This window comes from Cololabis saira, chromosome 10, assembly GCF_033807715.1.
Source record: "Cololabis saira isolate AMF1-May2022 chromosome 10, fColSai1.1, whole genome shotgun sequence".
Lineage (NCBI taxonomy): Eukaryota > Metazoa > Chordata > Actinopteri > Beloniformes > Belonidae > Cololabis > Cololabis saira.
This window is the reverse complement of record NC_084596.1, coordinates 37,281,215-37,290,171: the sequence shown is the minus strand read 5'-3', so window position 1 is coordinate 37,290,171 and position 8,957 is coordinate 37,281,215.

Here is an 8,957-nt window from a genome sequence, read left to right as displayed (position 1 = left end):
AAGTCAGGTAAGTTGAGTTTAGTTTTTACCTCAGATTGTGCTTCCTTTTGAAAGTTTGTTTTGATAAACCTGCTTAGGTTGAGTGTCTTTTACGTTGCAGAGTTGTGGATACTTTGAATTTAATGGGAATTCTTCCTTTTGTCCTGTTCCCGTAGCTGACTGTTCACAAAGGTTGTCAGTGATGAGGAAGGACAGTGTTGCAATGTGGTTGTATTTCAGTTCTAAGATATTTTTGTTTGATCTGTTTTCATAGATTTTTTTTTTTGAGTGAGCTGGTAGATAGGCTTTTGGGAGTTCCTTTAACTAAAATGATTAGAAAAAGAGAAGAAACCAGCGTTGTTTTGGACAAAGCCAGGGCCGTGTTTCCTCCAGCTGCTCCTCTGTGAGGTTTAACTGAAAGGACTTTGTTGGACCTTCGTCTCATTCAGGCTGGTCTCCAGTCGGATTCTACTTTGCTTTGAAACGCTGGTTATTTACCAGAGGAAGAAAAAAGCAATCGTACAGCGTACCACACATAATAAATAATGTGTACAGCACATGATAAAACTTCAACTTTTATGTTTTCAAGGAAAACTGAGGTCACACTTTCTGTAAAGCAACTGTAGGTCAAGCCAGGGAAACAAACCAGGCAGGTGTAGTTTAAGAAAACATTTGTACGTGTAGTGACAGTCTGGTGCTCTTAAGCTCTGTGGAGGCTTTGTTTTTCTTTCTTTGGAGCTCAGTTTAGGAGAGAAAGACAGTAGAACAGCTTGGACAAGGGCCCTAAAAAAAGAGCAGAGAAAAGTGTTTCGCAAATTAAAGTAGCTAAATGTGGAATCGGTGTAAGAATTGTTTCTTACTTATAAACATTCATGGGTAGTAGCAGAAAATGATCCACATTATTTGCTTTGCTCTATTGCTGTCATCTGCTAAGTACAATGATGTATGTCATTATTTTAGCTACGCGGCAGATTATGTCATTAAATATTCATACATATTTGATAGGATTTCCTCCAGGGACTTAACACTGAGAGACATGTCGACAGATGTCGTTGAGACTGACTTTCAGAAACAAAAAAAACGCAATAAAACAATGTTGTCTAGAGTGACGCGTTTACACACAAAAGCGAAAAAGATCAAACTTAAAAAAGAAATGACTATGGGTTGTTTGTCCTGTGATCTGTTGCATTCCTTCATGTTGCCACCATCAAAGTTGTGCTTCCCTTAGTCTAAATACTATAGATGTTCTTCAGACAAAAAAGCCATAATATTTCTGTTTGGACCGTTATCAGCAGTTCTGAACACGTTTTTATGTGCAGTGTTTGAATCACATGCACTCGCATTAAGTTTCCTAAAGACTATTTGGTTTTATACAAATTTCTTTTGATACTGAATATTTGGCAGGTATAAATGTTGCAAACCTAATCACATCATTTCAAATGTTACCGTGACCAGTTTGGATGAATGGGTAACGTAATATGTACTGCTCTGATTAAAGAGAACGTAAAGATATGCTCAGTCGATGTAATTACCTGTTGGTTTTCTCAAAACTACTATCTTAAACGACTCAACATAGTGTAAACTATGCGTCTCTATAGGGAACAAGCTTTCAGGATCAGAAAACGGTAACAGAAGGAAATGAGAAGCACCTGGTCATCAGTTGCTTGTCGGTTTGTGTGACAGTGAACTGAGCAGAAGAGGACGGCTTATCATTTAAATACTACTGTCATCATGTCCCTTCGCTTTCTAAGTGTAGAAGTGCAGAAAATTAACCAGGTACGTCTGTAAACCAAAGATGGGGCTCCAAACAGGAACGAAATATTCAGCAATTTTACATTTCTGTTAAAATAGGATTGCAACTGAATATTTTAAAGAATATTTTTTTTAGGTTATAAATTTGCTATTATGCTGATATTTACATGAGAACTGTATGGCACTGTCAATGGTTCTTATAGCATAATGACTGTAAACAGTCACACTGGCTTGGTCCAAAGGCAACAGTGTCAACCAGCACCTCTGAAGCTTCCAAATTTACATTTCACATATTGATTATTTTTACCCATGGTAAAAAAAAAAGAAAAAAAGAAAGCATTTATGGTTATTTGCAAATGTAAAGAAAGTATTATACTGAAAGTACATGTTTGTGGACGTGTGTCATGGCCAAGTGAAAACTGTAGAAGAGCTTCTTCATTCTCCCAGCATCTTCCTGTTACCTCGGTCCCTTGTATTCCTAAAAGCATCTTTTGCATGTGAATGTGGAGCTTGTATCTGGACGTTGTCTCACCTGTATCTCACCTACTGAATGTGACCACAATGTCTTCTCTGCGCTTTCGTTTCAAAGATTCAAAGTCGGCAAGAGCTGGAATCATTGATCCAGTACAGAAAAAAATGTGATATAAATGAAGCAATGAATGAGTGGGGGGGAAAAAAATGACATTCAGTTATTTTCAATGATAAAAGCAAGAACCCAGCTGCTCTTTCAATTGTTCTTGCTGCCAGTGAGAACAGAGAGAAATGATGTGATTTGTTCTAAAATCCCACATATTTTATTTTGTGCACGTGCCGTGGCAGTGAAGGGTGTCAGTAGAAGTTACATTGATTCAAAGGCGTTCTTTCATCCACTTGTTCAGTTAAGTTGCACTTTATACTGCAGTTGCAATCATCTGAAACTGTGGTAACAGTCATCTCCAGGTTCTGTTTTTTATGTAGCTCTCACTGACACTTAAAGATGTCAGTATTTGACAATGGAGACTGTACAAATATTTTTCCTTGGAATATGTTTCTCAGCTGTTTCTCAAAGCGTCTTCAAAGTTCTTTTGACATGGATTGTGATTACATAAACTTTGGACCTGACTGTTTTAGTGCTGCTCTTAGTGCGATCACAATTATTTTGGTCAATATTGAAATCAGGATTACTTAAAACAATTATCCACTGACTTTTCAAACGTTGCATTTTTCAAATTCAACATTGGGGGAAAAAAAAGTCTGAGTAAATAAAAGTGATTTAGGAAAACATAACATATGTTGGTAAAGCTGCTCAAATGATCCCCCTTAAACATTTTTGCCACAAACACCAGTGTGACCTCAATATTACTTAAATAACTATTTTACACCCATAAAAGAAGAAAGAATGGCTCTGCGGTGGACAGGTGGAGTCCATGCCTCAAGTACTGGCGTCATTCAGAGCAGGCTTAAAGGCTTAGGCGTCCCCTGAACCACTAATCAACTCAACAGGATGTAGTGGCTGCAGAAAATCAGTGTATAAATACATGGATGCTGTAAAGTAACATTTTAGTAACTTTGAACTGAGCTGGACACTTTAAAGTTTTGTTTTGAATATCAATTTCTAAAAGCAAATGATTTCTATTTTTTTATGTGCAAAAAAAAAAAAGGTAGCAGCATGTACTGTAACAATGTATACACTTTAAGCTCTATAGATTGTTGGTTCTATTATATAAAACTGTAATAAACAGTCTTGAATTTTTCTTGAGTTATTTTTTTTCTTCCTTAAACTATAAACTATTTAGTTTAAGTAATTGTCACTCTGTTTATTATTCATGTTAAAAGTGTTGAACAGCTTAGGAGCCCAGTGTCACAATGACATGATCTAACTGGGCTGTAATGATTTTGATATTTCGTTCTTTGATCTTCTAACAACTATAGACGTGTAGCCCAAATGTTCCACATAATGAAAGTTCTGAAGACTTTTATCGGCCCACCTTCCAGGACCTACTGTAGTTTGCTTATTGTCCTGAGTACAAGATGCCATCGTACACCAGCCTCAATGAAGCCACAGTCGTGTGGACAAAGCAGGCACTGTGAGGATCACGGTGGAATCAACAGTGGAGTTGGTCCTGGACCTCTGAAAATCTCTAAAAACACCCTCACTCCTCCCAGGTCTCATCAACAACACTGCAGTACAGGTGCTGGCAGTACTGGAGTTGAGGCGGGATGGAATCCCCCATGAAATAAAAACGGTCCAAATCATCCCCCCTGTAAAACTGCCATCCCTCCTTTCCATTCCTTATGTCATTTCATCAATGAATGTGGTTTTACTGCTATTTCAACATTTAGTCATCACCAGAAAAATAACTTATTTGAAAATTTTCACCTGTTTCAAGTAAATTTTCACTTGAAATAAGTAGGAAAATCTGCCAGTGGGACAAGATTTATCTTCTCATTACAAGCAAAAAAATCTTGTTCCACTGGCAGATTTTTCTACTTATTTCAAGTGAAAATCTACTTGAAACAGGTGAAAATTGTTGTTTTTTCCAGTGATGAGTCTTGTTTTAAGTGTAATTAGATTTTTTTTTACTAAAATGAGACATTTTAACTAGAAATAAGACAAATATTCTTGTTAAGATTGTGAGTTTTTGCAGTGATTCATTTTACTTATCCTGTGAAGGACAGAGTCATATTGATAAGTTCAGAAAACTGTTTTTTATTTTTGTGTTTTGATGTATTTCCTGTCCCAAGTCTTCATCCCTGATTCCTACAGGACTGTCTCAGAAAATTAGAACATTGTGATAAAGTTCTTTATTTTCTGTAATGCAAAAATGTCATACATTCTGGATTCATTACAAATCAACTGAAATATTGCAAGCCTTTTATTATTTTAATATTGCTGATCATGGTTTACAGCTTAAGAAAACTCAAATATCCTATCTCAAAAAATTAGAATATTCTGGGAATCTTAAACTGTAAGCAATATTAAAATAATAAAAGGCTTGCAATATTTCAGTTGATTTGTAATGTTTTTTTTAAATTGCATTACAGAAAATAAAGAACTTTATCACAATATTCTAATTTTCTGAGACAGTCCTGTATTGTGTCCTACTGTCCTGAATCTTCCCCCAGGATGCTCTTGTGTCTACTGGACTTACCTCACACAACACACACAGTATTGGTGTGTATGGATTTGTCATTCTCACATATATCAATATTTGTTAAAGAGTCTCAGTGATTCGAAACGCGTCACCTCCAGTATCCAGTCTTAGCGGCTTTTTTTATTTTAAAAAATCATCTGAAATTTTTCTGATTCTTATTTGTGGTCATTCTCTCCAGGAAATATAGTAACACCTTTGCGATCATCATGGTTTGAAGATTTAAGTGCATAGGGATGCTTTTAATAAAATAAACAATACTCAAACAATGTGTTCAAGTTTTGTTGCAAGTTGTCAGTTTTATTTTGAATGTTGTTTTTTTTAACCGTAACCACCATGGCAATATTCTGATGTTTCTTCAATCCATAAACTTTTAATCCCTCTCAGTGTCCTATTCCTCAAGGCTCAGCCATTTTCCTCTACAAAAAAAGTCAGGCAAAGACATAGAGAGGTCTGTTTTAAAAATGTTAGAAAGGTTTCATGAAAAACAATTTATGGAATCATCTAAATATTGCAACATAATGACATCTAAATGCTTTATTATGGCCCATTATGGGCACTCCAGAGGCAGAAGTGGCATGAAGTGCTGCCCACATGCTTTTAAAGTGAATGAGGTGTTTGCACAGAGCTTGTAATGCTATGTATGCATCTGAAAAGAAAACATGTAGGAAAACAATGTACATTTTTCTTTTCTTAACTAGAGAAATGAGTTAGAACAGCCAGACTGTTACTTGCATCTACTATGTATCAAAGGTTGTTTATGCTGATATTCATAGGTCATAGTACCTGCAACTGTGTCCTAATTTTAGATCAGACACGTGTCAATCATTTGTAGTTTGCCTGCTAGATAAGACATTTGAAGGAAAGTATGTAATAAAATATTTATGCATACAGTACAATGTACGGTCTCTGCAGTCATGCTTTTAACTATCTCAGTTATCACACTTGCTTGTGTCAAGCTGGATGTCAGATATTTTATATACCCTCATTTTCTACTGCTAATGCTATCCGCCTGTTACGCCTGAGCCTTTGACTAATTCAAAAATAATCTGTTTTGTCCATTTAAATGTTGGCATTACATATCAGAGCATTTCTTTAGAACCGAACTACAGTATGCAAAAGGTGTGGTTTTGATAAAGATGATTCTGTTTGAGTCCCAGTTTTGGGTTTTGTCATGGTTTTTGGGTTTGTTCACAGTTTTGGATTTATGTTCCTATTTTATTTTGAAGACCCATGTCCTTGTGTTTAAGTTTGGTATTGACTTCCTTTATTCCACCTGCCCTGCTCGTTTGCGCCCATAGACATATATAGGGAGATGCCACCTATCAACGATTAAAATCACCACAACTCACTTCATTTTTCAACCCATTTTCAAGTCTTTTGGTTTTATTATAAATGTCAGACCTATATATGATACAACATACATTAATTATTTTATTTATATCACATACACTTACATACATACTGTATACTGAATTTGTTCTGCAATACTCAGAGAAATGATAAGGATACTGATGATAGTAATATGAAAAAAAACAGATGAATAATATAAAATAAACTGTATATAAAATAAATAGATAAATAATGGTATTGAGCAAACATTTAATTAATAAAGGAATGAGTTAAAAACAAACAAAAACAAACAAAATACCCCAAAAACCAAACCCTTTTCATACAAAATCCACACCATTGAAAACTTAATCTACTTATATTCCTACAACACAATTGCACAGCTTTCTCAAGCTGTTACTCTGCATTAGCAGAGTGTGGACTAATACATATTCTAGTATTTTAGGATAACTCAATCATGTGATGTTTAAAAAAGTCTTCTCTCATAATAGAATTATGCATTTTGACATCAGGAAGGTAATTCCATTTTAAATGTTTATATGAGAGTTAATTCAAAAGTAACAATTTCTAATCAAGTATTTTATTATTTAGTGGGCACTGCGTTGTTTCAGTGCCCACCAAATCATCCATCTATCCATCCATTATCTATACCCGCTTTATCCCTTGTGGGGTCACGGGGGTCTGCTGGAGCCTTTCCCAGCTATTTCAGGTGAGAGGCAGGAGTTACACCCTGGACAGGTCACCAGTCCATCACAGGGCCACATATAAACACACAAACCATGCTCACACCTACGGGCAATTTTAGAATCATCAATTAACCTAATATACATGTTTTTGGACTGTGGGAGGAAGCCGGAGTACCCGGAGAGAACCCACGCAAGCACGGGGAGAACATGCAAACTCCACACAGAAAGGCCCCTGCCGGGCCTGGGAGTCGAACCAGGGACCTTCTTGCTGTGAGGCAACAGTGCTAACCACTAAGCCACCGTGCTGCCCAAATCCACCAAACGGTCAAGGAAATTAAATATTGATTAAATGCCTCCTTCCTTTAAACACGTTGACTGTCCATTCCTGTCCTGTCCTCTGGTGTGAAATGACAGCTGCAGATGCAACAGTCCTGTGTGGCACAAAGTCTCTCCCCCTGAGTGCTGCCACCCACGACCGATGCCTCCTCCATCAATCTGTTGGAAACCTAAACACAAAACGAGTCCATCTGAACAACACTCAGTTGTCCATGCTTTTGTAGCTACGATTCATAACAATTCATAATATAACTTATGTTGACAATTAACATTGTTAGTGCCATCTATCCATTTTCTATAGGCCTACCCGTTTATCCTTTGCAGGGTCACGGGGGACTGCTGGAGCCTATCCCAGCCCATTTCAGGCAAGAGGCCAATGTTGGTGCCATGAAACTGATTTAACAGATAAGTAAGGAATAACATGGCCTACTTTGCACAATTACTGTACATACAATGGCTAATTGCCAAATGTCACTTTCATCATTTTACAGATGATCTTACTAACAAAAACATGTTTTGTTTTCTTGTCCTAACATGAGCTAGTTTCGTTTATGTTAGCTTTAGAGATACGTCACATTCAACAGGTTCATAACAGTTAAATAATATAAAAAATGTGAAATGTTATTCCTTGTTTCTTGGTCTCTGTGTTTCTTTCTGACTGATGTCAGAAACCCCGGCCCAAGATGGCGGCCGTGTTGACGTGCGTGACAGGCATGGATGTATTATAAAACTGGATGGGACGTCAAAAATGGCCGCCCATTCATTTCAATGCATTCTGCTCAGCCAGCGCATACGCTGAAAAAATCTCGGACTTCCTGGTTTACTTCCTGGTACACGGGCCCAAAGAGCATGCGCAGTTGAGTCACCTCCCATGATGCTCTGGGGCCTCCCATCATGCCCCGGGGCAATGACGCGAATATTAATATAATATGTATTAATATAATATCTTAATTAATGTATATTATTACATGTATAGTATTACATATATTATTAATGTATTAATATAATATAATTACATAATATATATTAATATAATCCATCCGTGGAATGCACGGACACGGCTGTGACGTCAGCCGTGACGTCACGCCCAGAAAGAGACTTTTCTTTGACTTTTCTGGCCGTTATAAAACATTTTTGACGGATATAAAGTCCATGACTTAAAAATATAGAATACAAAGATTAGTAATTGCCGGGGATTACAGCTGGAGGTGTTCTGTGAACAGTTTTAGAGGCTTCTCTTTTACTATTGCGGTCTATGGGAAAAAAGCTTTCTGGGCCGCATGGGATTTTTTGTTGCAGTACCGCGGCTGGCCACTGGAAAAAATCGGCGCGCCTTCTGAGTGGGAGACCCGGGGGCTGGTGACAGGCCTACATGCAGAATCTACGTGTACATCTATGATTTGCACCTGTGCCTCGTCAAGTCCCATGTGTATATCTTCTCTCGTCTTTCCCTTGCTCCCTGCTGATCCGTACTGTTTCTCACCGCCATGTTTCTTGTCATGTTTTTTAGGGTATTTGTCAAGTTTATGCGCTAGTTTTGTTTGGAATTCTGCTTTTGTTTTCATAAATCACGTTTTTTTCTTGGAACTCATGACTCTGACTCCTGCATCTGGGTCCTACGTACCAAAGCTGTGACAGCTTCCTCCACTGTACTCCATGTACAAATAAGGTTATATTGATAGGAAATCCAATTTAGCTTGGCAGTGTTAAGTGGAGCAGGAGA